The following is a 12,695-nucleotide window of genomic DNA, read 5'->3' on the forward strand; positions in this document are numbered from 1 at the left end:
CCCTTACGTTTTTTTTTTTTGGGCGAAAAATTAAGTATCCCCAATCTTCTCGAAACTCTGGATTCTGATAGAGGGCACTGAGACTTACACCTGAGTGCAAAAATGGAGGCTCTAGACCCTTCCAGAGCTGAGATATCGAAACTCAAAATTTCGACCCGAAAAAAAAACGACAGTGTTACCCCTTACGTTTTTTTTTTGGGGCGAAAAATTTAGTATCCCCAATCTTCTCGAAACTCTGGATTCTGATAGAGGGCACTGAGACTTACACCTGAGTGCAAAAATGGAGGCTCTAGACCCTTCCAGAGCTGAGATATCGAAACTCAAAATTTCGACCCGAAAAAAAAACGACAGTGTTACCCCTTACGGTTTTTTTTTTGGGCGAAAAATTAAGTATCCCCAATCTTCTCGAAACTCTGGATTCTGATAGAGGGCACTGAGACTTACACCTGAGTGCAAAAATGGAGGCTCTAGACCTTTCCAGAGCTGAAATATCGAAACTCAAAATTTCGACCCGAAAAAAAAACGACAGTGTTACCCCTTACGTTTTTTTTTTTTGGGGCGAAAAATTTAGTATCCCCAATCTTCTCGAAACTCTGGATTCTGATAGAGGGCACTGAGACTTACACCTGAGTGCAAAAATGGAGGCTCTAGACCCTTCCAGAGCTGAGATATCGAAACTCAAAATTTCGACCCGAAAAAAAAACGACAGTGTTACCCCTTACGTTTTTTTTTGGGGGCGAAAAATTTAGTATCCCCAATCTTCTCGAAACTCTGGATTCTGATAGAGGGCACTGAGACTTACACCTGAGTGCAAAAATGGAGGCTCTAGACCCTTCCAGAGCTGAGATATCGAAACTCAAAATTTCGACCCGAAAAAAAAACGACAGTGTTACCCCTTACGTTTTTTTTTTTTGGGCGAAAAATTAAGTATCCCCAATCTTCTCGAAACTCTGGATTCTGATAGAGGGCACTGAGACTTACACCTGAGTGCAAAAATGGAGGCTCTAGACCCTTCCAGAGCTGAGATATCGAAACTCAAAATTTCGACCCGAAAAAAAAACGACAGTGTTACCCCTTACGTTTTTTTTTTTGGGCGAAAAATTAAGTATCCCCAATCTTCTCGAAACTCTGGATTCTGATAGAGGGCACTGAGACTTACACCTGAGTGCAAAAATGGAGGCTCTAGACCCTTCCAGAGCTGAGATATCGAAACTCAAAATTTCGACCCGAAAAAAAAATGACAGTGTTACCCCTTACGTTTTTTTTTTGGGGCGAAAAATTTAGTATCCCCAATCTTCTCGAAACTCTGGATTCTGATAGAGGGCACTGAGACTTACACCTGAGTGCAAAAATGGAGGCTCTAGACCCTTCCAGAGCTGAGATATCGAAACTCAAAATTTCGACCCGAAAAAAAAAACGACAGTGTTACCCCTTACGTTTTTTTTTTTTGGGCGAAAAATTAAGTATCCCCAATCTTCTCGAAACTCTGGATTCTGATAGAAGGCACTGAGACTTACACCTGAGTGCAAAAATGGAGGCTCTAGACCCTTCCAGAGCTGAGATATCGAAACTCAAAATTTCGACCCGAAAAAAAAACGACAGTGTTACCCCTTACGTTTTTTTTGGGGGGGCGAAAAATTTAGTATCCCCAATCTTCTCGAAACTCTGGATTCTGATAGAGGGCACTGAGACGTACACCTGAGTGCAAAAATGGAGGCTCTAGACCCTTCCAGAGCTGAGATATCGAAACTCAAAATTTCGACCCGAAAAAAAAAACGACAGTGTTACCCCTTACGTTTTTTTTTTTGGGCGAAAAATTTAGTATCCCCAATCTTCTCGAAACTCTGGATTCTGATAGAGGGCACTGAGACTTACACCTGAGTGCAAAAATGGAGGCTCTAGACCCTTCCAGAGCTGAGATATCGAAACTCAAAATTTCGACCCGAAAAAAAAACGACAGTGTTACCCCTTACGTTTTTTTTGGGGGGGCGAAAAATTTAGTATCCCCAATCTTCTCGAAACTCTGGATTCTGATAGAGGGCACTGAGACTTACACCTGAGTGCAAAAATGGAGGCTCTAGACCCTTCCAGAGCTGAGATATCGAAACTCAAAATTTCGACCCGAAAAAAAAACGACAGTGTTACCCCTTACGTTTTTTTTTTTGGGCGAAAAATTTAGTATCCCCAATCTTCTCGAAACTCTGGATTCTGATAGAGTGCACTGAGACTTACACCTGAGTGCAAAAATGGAGGCTCTAGACCCTTCCAGAGCTGAGATATCGAAACTCAAAATTTCGACCCGAAAAAAAAACGACAGTGTTACCCCTTACGTTTTTTTTTTGGGGCGAAAAATTTAGTATCCCCAATCTTCTCGAAACTCTGGATTCTGATAGAGGGCACTGAGACTTACACCTGAGTGCAAAAATGGAGGCTCTAGACCCTTCCAGAGCTGAGATATCGAAACTCAAAATTTCGACCCGAAAAAAAAACGACAGTGTTACCCCTTACGTTTTTTTTTTTTGGGCGAAAAATTTAGTATCCCCAATCTTCTCGAAACTCTGGATTCTGATAGAGGGCACTGAGACTTACACCTGAGTGCAAAAATGGAGGCTCTAGACCCTTCCAGAGCTGAGATATCGAAACTCAAAATTTCGACCCGAAAAAAAAACGACAGTGTTACCCCTTACGTTTTTTTTTTTTGGGCGAAAAATTAAGTATCCCCAATCTTCTCGAAACTCTGGATTCTGATAGAGGGCACTGAGACTTACACCTGAGTGCAAAAATGGAGGCTCTAGACCCTTCCAGAGCTGAGATATCGAAACTCAAAATTTCGACCCGAAAAAAAAACGACAGTGTTACCCCTTACGTTTTTTTTTTTTGGGCGAAAAATTAAGTATCCCCAATCTTCTCGAAACTCTGGATTCTGATAGAGGGCACTGAGACTTACACCTGAGTGCAAAAATGGAGGCTCTAGACCCTTCCAGAGCTGAGATATCGAAACTCAAAATTTCGACCCGAAAAAAAAACGACAGTGTTACCCCTTACGTTTTTTTTTTTTGGGCGAAAAATTTAGTATCCCCAATCTTCTCGAAACTCTGGATTCTGATAGAGGGCACTGAGACTTACACCTGAGTGCAAAAATGGAGGCTCTAGACCCTTCCAGAGCTGAGATATCGAAACTCAAAATTTCGACCCGAAAAAAAAACGACAGTGTTACCCCTTACGTTTTTTTTTTTGGGCGAAAAATTTAGTATCCCCAATCTTCTCGAAACTCTGGATTCTGATAGAGGGCACTGAGACTTACACCTGAGTGCAAAAATGGAGGCTCTAGACCCTTCCAGAGCTGAGATATCGAAACTCAAAATTTCGACCCGAAAAAAAAACGACAGTGTTACCCCTTACGTTTTTTTTTTTGGGCGAAAAATTAAGTATCCCCAATCTTCTCGAAACTCTGGATTCTGATAGAGGGCACTGAGACTTACACCTGAGTGCAAAAATGGAGGCTCTAGACCCTTCCAGAGCTGAGATATCGAAACTCAAAATTTCGACCCGAAAAAAAAACGACAGTGTTACCCCTTACGTTTTTTTTTTTGGGCGAAAAATTTAGTATCCCCAATCTTCTCGAAACTCTGGATTCTGATAGAGGGCACTGAGACTTACACCTGAGTGCAAAAATGGAGGCTCTAGACCCTTCCAGAGCTGAGATATCGAAACTCAAAATTTCGACCAGAAAAAAAAACGACAGTGTTACCCCTTACGTTTTTTTTTTTGGGCGAAAAATTTAGTATCCCCAATCTTCTCGAAACTCTGGATTCTGATAGAGGGCACTGAGACTTACACCTGAGTGCAAAAATGGAGGCTCTAGACCCTTCCAGAGCTGAGATATCGAAACTCAAAATTTCGACCAGAAAAAAAAACGACAGTGTTACCCCTTACGTTTTTTTTTTGGGGCGAAAAATTTAGTATCCCCAATCTTCTCGAAACTCTGGATTCTGATAGAGGGCACTGAGACTTACACCTGAGTGCAAAAATGGAGGCTCTAGACCCTTCCAGAGCTGAGATATCGAAACTCAAAATTTCGACCCGAAAAAAAAACGACAGTGTTACCCCTTACGTTTTTTTTTTTGGGGCGAAAAATTTAGTATCCCCAATCTTCTCGAAACTCTGGATTCTGATAGAGGGCACTGAGACTTACACCTGAGTGCAAAAATGGAGGCTCTAGACCCTTCCAGAGCTGAGATATCGAAACTCAAAATTTCGACCCGAAAAAAAAACGACAGTGTTACCCCTTACGTTTTTTTTTTTTGGGCGAAAAATTTAGTATCCCCAATCTTCTCGAAACTCTGGATTCTGATAGAGGGCACTGAGACTTACACCTGAGTGCAAAAATGGAGGCTCTAGACCCTTCCAGAGCTGAGATATCGAAACTCAAAATTTCGACCCGAAAAAAAAACGACAGTGTTACCCCTTACGTTTTTTTTTGGGGGCGAAAAATTTAGTATCCCCAATCTTCTCGAAACTCTGGATTCTGATAGAGGGCACTGAGACTTACACCTGAGTGCAAAAATGGAGGCTCTAGACCCTTCCAGAGCTGAGATATCGAAACTCAAAATTTCGACCCGAAAAAAAAACGACAGTGTTACCCCTTACGTTTTTTTTTTTGGGCGAAAAATTTAGTATCCCCAATCTTCTCGAAACTCTGGATTCTGATAGAGGGCACTGAGACTTACACCTGAGTGCAAAAATGGAGGCTCTAGACCCTTCCAGAGCTGAGATATCGAAACTCAAAATTTCGACCCGAAAAAAAAACGACAGTGTTACCCCTTACGTTTTTTTTTGGGGGCGAAAAATTTAGTATCCCCAATCTTCTCGAAACTCTGGATTCTGATAGAGGGCACTGAGACTTACACCTGAGTGCAAAAATGGAGGCTCTAGACCCTTCCAGAGCTGAGATATCGAAACTCAAAATTTCGACCCGAAAAAAAAACGACAGTGTTACCCCTTACGTTTTTTTTTTTTGGGCGAAAAATTTAGTATCCCCAATCTTCTCGAAACTCTGGATTCTGATAGAGGGCACTGAGACTTACACCTGAGTGCAAAAATGGAGGCTCTAGACCCTTCCAGAGCTGAGATATCGAAACTCAAAATTTCGACCCGAAAAAAAAACGACAGTGTTACCCCTTACGTTTTTTTTTGGGGGCGAAAAATTTAGTATCCCCAATCTTCTCGAAACTCTGGATTCTGATAGAGGGCACTGAGACTTACACCTGAGTGCAAAAATGGAGGCTCTAGACCCTTCCAGAGCTGAGATATCGAAACTCAAAATTTCGACCCGAAAAAAAAACGACAGTGTTACCCCTTACGTTTTTTTTTGGGGGCGAAAAATTCAGTATCCCCAATCTTCTCGAAACTCTGGATTCTGATAGAGGGCACTGAGACTTACACCTGAGTGCAAAAATGGAGGCTCTAGACCCTTCCAGAGCTGAGATATCGAAACTCAAAATTTCGACCCGAAAAAAAAACGACAGTGTTACCCCTTACGTTTTTTTTTTTTGGGCGAAAAATTAAGTATCCCCAATCTTCTCGAAACTCTGGATTCTGATAGAGGGCACTGAGACGTACACCTGAGTGCAAAAATGGAGGCTCTAGACCCTTCCAGAGCTGAGATATCGAAACTCAAAATTTCGAATCGAAAAAAAAACGACAGTGTTACCCCTTACGTTTTTTTTTTTGGGGCGAAAAATTTAGTATCCCAATCTTCTCGAAACTCTGGATTCTGATAGAGGGCACTGAGACTTACACCTGAGTGCAAAAATGGAGGCTCTAGAGCCTTCCAGAGCTGAGATATCGAAACTCAAAATTTCGACCCGAAAAAAAAACGACAGTGTTACCCCTTACGTTTTTTTTTTGGGGGCGAAAAATTTAGTATCCCCAATCTTCTCGAAACTCTGGATTCTGATAGAGGGCACTGAGACTTACACCTGAGTGCAAAAATGGAGGCTCTAGACCCTTCCAGAGCTGAGATATCGAAACTCAAAATTTCGACCCGAAAAAAAAACGACAGTGTTACCCCTTACGTTTTTTTTTTTTGGCGAAAAATTAAGTATCCCCAATCTTCTCGAAACTCTGGATTCTGATAGAGGGCACTGAGACTTACACCTGAGTGCAAAAATGGAGGCTCTAGACCCTTCCAGAGCTGAGATATCGAAACTCAAAATTTCGACCCGAAAAAAAAACGACAGTGTTACCCCTTACGTTTTTTTTGGGGGGCGAAAAATTAAGTATCCCCAATCTTCTCGAAACTCTGGATTCTGATAGAGGGCACTGAGACTTACACCTGAGTGCAAAAATGGAGGCTCTAGACCCTTCCAGAGCTGAGATATCGAAACTCAAAATTTCGACCCGAAAAAAAAACGACAGTGTTACCCCTTACGTTTTTTTTTTGGGGCGAAAAATTAAGTATCCCCAATCTTCTCGAAACTCTGGATTCTGATAGAGGGCACTGAGACTTACACCTGAGTGCAAAAATGGAGGCTCTAGACCCTTCCAGAGCTGAGATATCGAAACTCAAAATTTCGACCCGAAAAAAAAACGACAGTGTTACCCCTTACGTTTTTTTTGGGGGGCGAAAAATTTAGTATCCCCAATCTTCTCGAAACTCTGGATTCTGATAGAGGGCACTGAGACTTACACCTGAGTGCAAAAATGGAGGCTCTAGACCCTTCCAGAGCTGAGATATCGAAACTCAAAATTTCGACCCGAAAAAAAAACGACAGTGTTACCCCTTACGTTTTTTTTTTTGGGCGAAAAATTAAGTATCCCCAATCTTCTCGAAACTCTGGATTCTGATAGAGGGCACTGAGACTTACACCTGAGTGCAAAAATGGAGGCTCTAGACCCTTCCAGAGCTGAGATATCGAAACTCAAAATTTCGACCCGAAAAAAAAACGACAGTGTTACCCCTTACGTTTTTTTTTTGGGGCGAAAAATTTAGTATCCCCAATCTTCTCGAAACTCTGGATTCTGATAGAGGGCACTGAGACTTACACCTGAGTGCAAAAATGGAGGCTCTAGACCCTTCCAGAGCTGAGATATCGAAACTCAAAATTTCGACCCCTGAAAAAAAAACGACAGTGTTACCCCTTACGTTTTTTTTTTGGGGCGAAAAATTTAGTATCCCCAATCTTCTCGAAACTCTGGATTCTGATAGAGGGCACTGAGACTTACACCTGAGTGCAAAAATGGAGGCTCTAGACCCTTCCAGAGCTGAGATATCGAAACTCAAAATTTCGACCCGAAAAAAAAACGACAGTGTTACCCCTTACGTTTTTTTTTTTTGGGCGAAAAATTTAGTATCCCCAATCTTCTCGAAACTCTGGATTCTGATAGAGGGCACTGAGACTTACACCTGAGTGCAAAAATGGAGGCTCTAGACCCTTCCAGAGCTGAGATGTCGAAACTCAAAATTTCGACCCGAAAAAAAAACGACAGTGTTACCCCTCACGTTTTTTTTTGGGGCGAAAAATTTAGTATCCCCAATCTTCTCGAAACTCTGGATTCTGATAGAGGGCACTGAGACTTACACCTGAGTGCAAAAATGGAGGCTCTAGACCCTTCCAGAGCTGAGAAATCGAAACTCAAAATTTCGACCCGAAAAAAAAACGACAGTGTTACCCCTTACGTTTTTTTTTTTTGGGCGAAAAATTTAGTATCCCCAATCTTCTCGAAACTCTGGATTCTGATAGAGGGCACTGAGACTTACACCTGAGTGCAAAAATGGAGGCTCTAGACCCTTCCAGAGCTGAGATATCGAAACTCAAAATTTCGACCCGAAAAAAAAACGACAGTGTTACCCCTTACGTTTTTTTTTTTGGGCGAAAAATTAAGTATCCCCAATCTTCTCGAAACTCTGGATTCTGATAGAGGGCACTGAGACTTACACCTGAGTGCAAAAATGGAGGCTCTAGACCCTTCCAGAGCTGAGATATCGAAACTCAAAATTTCGACCCGAAAAAAAAACGACAGTGTTACCCCTTACGTTTTTTTTTTTGGGCGAAAAATTAAGTATCCCCAATCTTCTCGAAACTCTGGATTCTGATAGAGGGCACTGGGACTTACACCTGAGTGCAAAAATGGAGGCTCTAGACCCTTCCAGAGCTGAGATATCGAAACTCAAAATTTCGACCCGAAAAAAAAACGACAGTGTTACCCCTTACGTTTTTTTTTGGGGGCGAAAAATTTAGTATCCCCAATCTTCTCAAAACTCTGGATTCTGATAGAGGGCACTGAGACTTACACCTGAGTGCAAAAATGGAGGCTCTAGACCCTTCCAGAGCTGAGATATCGAAACTCAAAATTTCGACCCGAAAAAAAAACGACAGTGTTACCCCTTACGTTTTTTTTTTTTGGGCGAAAAATTAAGTATCCCCAATCTTCTCGAAACTCTGGATTCTGATAGAGGGCACTGAGACGTACACCTGAGTGCAAAAATGGAGGCTCTAGACCCTTCCAGAGCTGAGATATCGAAACTCAAAATTTCGAATCGAAAAAAAAACGACAGTGTTACCCCTTACGTTTTTTTTTTGGGGCGAAAAATTTAGTATCCCAATCTTCTCGAAACTCTGGATTCTGATAGAGGGCACTGAGACTTACACCTGAGTGCAAAAATGGAGGCTCTAGAGCCTTCCAGAGCTGAGATATCGAAACTCAAAATTTCTACCCGAAAAAAAAACGACAGTGTTACCCCTTACGTTTTTTTTTGGGGGCGAAAAATTTAGTATCCCCAATCTTCTCGAAACTCTGGATTCTGATAGAGGGCACTGAGACTTACACCTGAGTGCAAAAATGGAGGCTCTAGACCCTTCCAGAGCTGAGATATCGAAACTCAAAATTTCGACCCGAAAAAAAAACGACAGTGTTACCCCTTACGTTTTTTTTTTTGGCGAAAAATTAAGTATCCCCAATCTTCTCGAAACTCTGGATTCTGATAGAGGGCACTGAGACTTACACCTGAGTGCAAAAATGGAGGCTCTAGACCCTTCCAGAGCTGAGATATCGAAACTCAAAATTTCGACCCGAAAAAAAAACGACAGTGTTACCCCTTACGTTTTTTTTTTTGGGCGAAAAATTAAGTATCCCCAATCTTCTCGAAACTCTGGATTCTGATAGAGGGCACTGAGACTTACACCTGAGTGCAAAAATGGAGGCTCTAGACCCTTCCAGAGCTGAGATATCGAAACTCAAAATTTCGACCCGAAAAAAAAACGACAGTGTTACCCATTACGTTTTTTTTTTGGGGCGAAAAATTTAGTATCCCCAATCTTCTCGAAACTCTGGATTCTAATAGAGGGCACTGAGACTTACACCTGAGTGCAAAAATGGAGGCTCTAGACCCTTCCAGAGCTGAGATATCGAAACTCAAAATTTCGACCCGAAAAAAAAACGACAGTGTTACCCCTTACGTTTTTTTTTGGGGGCGAAAAATTTAGTATCCCCAATCTTCTCGAAACTCTGGATTCTGATAGAGGGCACTGAGACTTACACCTGAGTGCAAAAATGGAGGCTCTAGACCCTTCCAGAGCTGAGATATCGAAACTCAAAATTTCGACCCGAAAAAAAAACGACAGTGTTACCCCTTACGTTTTTTTTTTTTGGGCGAAAAATTAAGTATCCCCAATCTTCTCGAAACTCTGGATTCTGATAGAGGGCACTGAGACTTACACCTGAGTGCAAAAATGGAGGCTCTAGACCCTTCCAGAGCTGAGATATCGAAACTCAAAATTTCGACCCGAAAAAAAAACGACAGTGTTACCCCTTACGTTTTTTTTTTTGGGCGAAAAATTAAGTATCCCCAATCTTCTCGAAACTCTGGATTCTGATAGAGGGCACTGAGACTTACACCTGAGTGCAAAAATGGAGGCTCTAGACCCTTCCAGAGCTGAGATATCGAAACTCAAAATTTCGACCCGAAAAAAAAACGACAGTGTTACCCCTTACGTTTTTTTTTTTGGGCGAAAAATTAAGTATCCCCAATCTTCTCGAAACTCTGGATTCTGATAGAGGGCACTGAGACTTACACCTGAGTGCAAAAATGGAGGCTCTAGACCCTTCCAGAGCTGAGATATCGAAACTCAAAATTTCGACCCGAAAAAAAAACGACAGTGTTACCCCTTACGTTTTTTTTTGGGGCGAAAAATTTAGTATCCCCAATCTTCTCGAAACTCTGGATTCTGATAGAGGGCACTGAGACTTACACCTGAGTGCAAAAATGGAGGCTCTAGACCCTTCCAGAGCTGAGATATCGAAACTCAAAATTTCGACCCCTGAAAAAAAAACGACAGTGTTACCCCTTACGTTTTTTTTTTGGGGCGAAAAATTTAGTATCCCCAATCTTCTCGAAACTCTGGATTCTGATAGAGGGCACTGAGACTTACACCTGAGTGCAAAAATGGAGGCTCTAGACCCTTCCAGAGCTGAGATATCGAAACTCAAAATTTCGACCCGAAAAAAAAACGACAGTGTTACCCCTTACGTTTTTTTTTTTTGGGCGAAAAATTTAGTATCCCCAATCTTCTCGAAACTCTGGATTCTGATAGAGGGCACTGAGACTTACACCTGAGTGCAAAAATGGAGGCTCTAGACCCTTCCAGAGCTGAGATATCGAAACTCAAAATTTCGAACCGAAAAAAAAACGACAGTGTTACCCCTCACGTTTTTTTTTGGGGCGAAAAATTTAGTATCCCCAATCTTCTCGAAACTCTGGATTCTGATAGAGGGCACTGAGACTTACACCTGAGTGCAAAAATGGAGGCTCTAGACCCTTCCAGAGCTGAGAAATCGAAACTCAAAATTTCGACCCGAAAAAAAAACGACAGTGTTACCCCTTACGTTTTTTTTTTTTGGGCGAAAAATTTAGTATCCCCAATCTTCTCGAAACTCTGGATTCTGATAGAGGGCACTGAGACTTACACCTGAGTGCAAAAATGGAGGCTCTAGACCCTTCCAGAGCTGAGATATCGAAACTCAAAATTTCGACCCGAAAAAAAAACGACAGTGTTACCCCTTACGTTTTTTTTTTTGGGCGAAAAATTAAGTATCCCCAATCTTCTCGAAACTCTGGATTCTGATAGAGGGCACTGAGACTTACACCTGAGTGCAAAAATGGAGGCTCTAGACCCTTCCAGAGCTGAGATATCGAAACTCAAAATTTCGACCCGAAAAAAAAACGACAGTGTTACCCCTTACGTTTTTTTTTTTGGGCGAAAAATTAAGTATCCCCAATCTTCTCGAAACTCTGGATTCTGATAGAGGGCACTGGGACTTACACCTGAGTGCAAAAATGGAGGCTCTAGACCCTTCCAGAGCTGAGATATCGAAACTCAAAATTTCGACCCGAAAAAAAAACGACAGTGTTACCCCTTACGTTTTTTTTTTGGGCGAAAAATTAAGTATCCCCAATCTTCTCGAAACTCTGGATTCTGATAGAGGGCACTGAGACTTACACCTGAGTGCAAAAATGGAGGCTCTAGACCCTTCCAGAGCTGAGATATCGAAACTCAAAATTTCGACCCGAAAAAAAAACGACAATGTTACCCCTTACGTTTTTTTTTTTGGGGCGAAAAATTTAGTATCCCCAATCTTCTCGAAACTCTGGATTCTGATAGAGGGCACTGAGACTTACACCTGAGTGCAAAAATGGAGGCTCTAGACCCTTCCAGAGCTGAGATATCGAAACTCAAAATTTCGACCCGAAAAAAAAAACGACAGTGTTACCCCTTACGTTTTTTTTGGGGGGCGAAAAATTTAGTATCCCCAATCTTCTCGAAACTCTGGATTCTGATAGAGGGCACTGAGACTTACACCTGAGTGCAAAAATGGAGGCTCTAGACCCTTCCAGAGCTGAGATATCGAAACTCAAAATTTCGACCCGAAAAAAAAACGACAGTGTTACCCCTTACGTTTTTTTTTTGGGCGAAAAATTAAGTATCCCCAATCTTCTCGAAACTCTGGATTCTGATAGAGGGCACTGAGACTTACACCTGAGTGCAAAAATGGAGGCTCTAGACCCTTCCAGAGCTGAGATATCGAAACTCAAAATTTCGACCCGAAAAAAAAACGACAATGTTACCCCTTACGTTTTTTTTTTTGGGGCGAAAAATTTAGTATCCCCAATCTTCTCGAAACTCTGGATTCTGATAGAGGGCACTGAGACTTACACCTGAGTGCAAAAATGGAGGCTCTAGACCCTTCCAGAGCTGAGATATCGAAACTCAAAATTTCGACCCGAAAAAAAAAACGACAGTGTTACCCCTTACGTTTTTTTTGGGGGGCGAAAAATTTAGTATCCCCAATCTTCTCGAAACTCTGGATTCTGATAGAGGGCACTGAGACTTACACCTGAGTGCAAAAATGGAGGCTCTAGACCCTTCCAGAGCTGAGATATCGAAACTCAAAATTTCGACCCGAAAAAAAAACGACAGTGTTACCCCTTACGTTTTTTTTTTTGGGCGAAAAATTAAGTATCCCCAATCTTCTCGAAACTCTGGATTCTGATAGAGGGCACTGAGACTTACACCTGAGTGCAAAAATGGAGGCTCTAGACCCTTCCAGAGCTGAGATATCGAAACTCAAAATTTCGACCAGAAAAAAAAACGACAGTGTTACCCCTTACGTTTTTTTTTTTGGGCGAAAAATTA

Source organism: Pimephales promelas, chromosome 20 (genome assembly GCF_988280905.1).
Source record: "Pimephales promelas chromosome 20, fPimPro1.hap1.1, whole genome shotgun sequence".
NCBI lineage: Eukaryota > Metazoa > Chordata > Actinopteri > Cypriniformes > Leuciscidae > Pimephales > Pimephales promelas.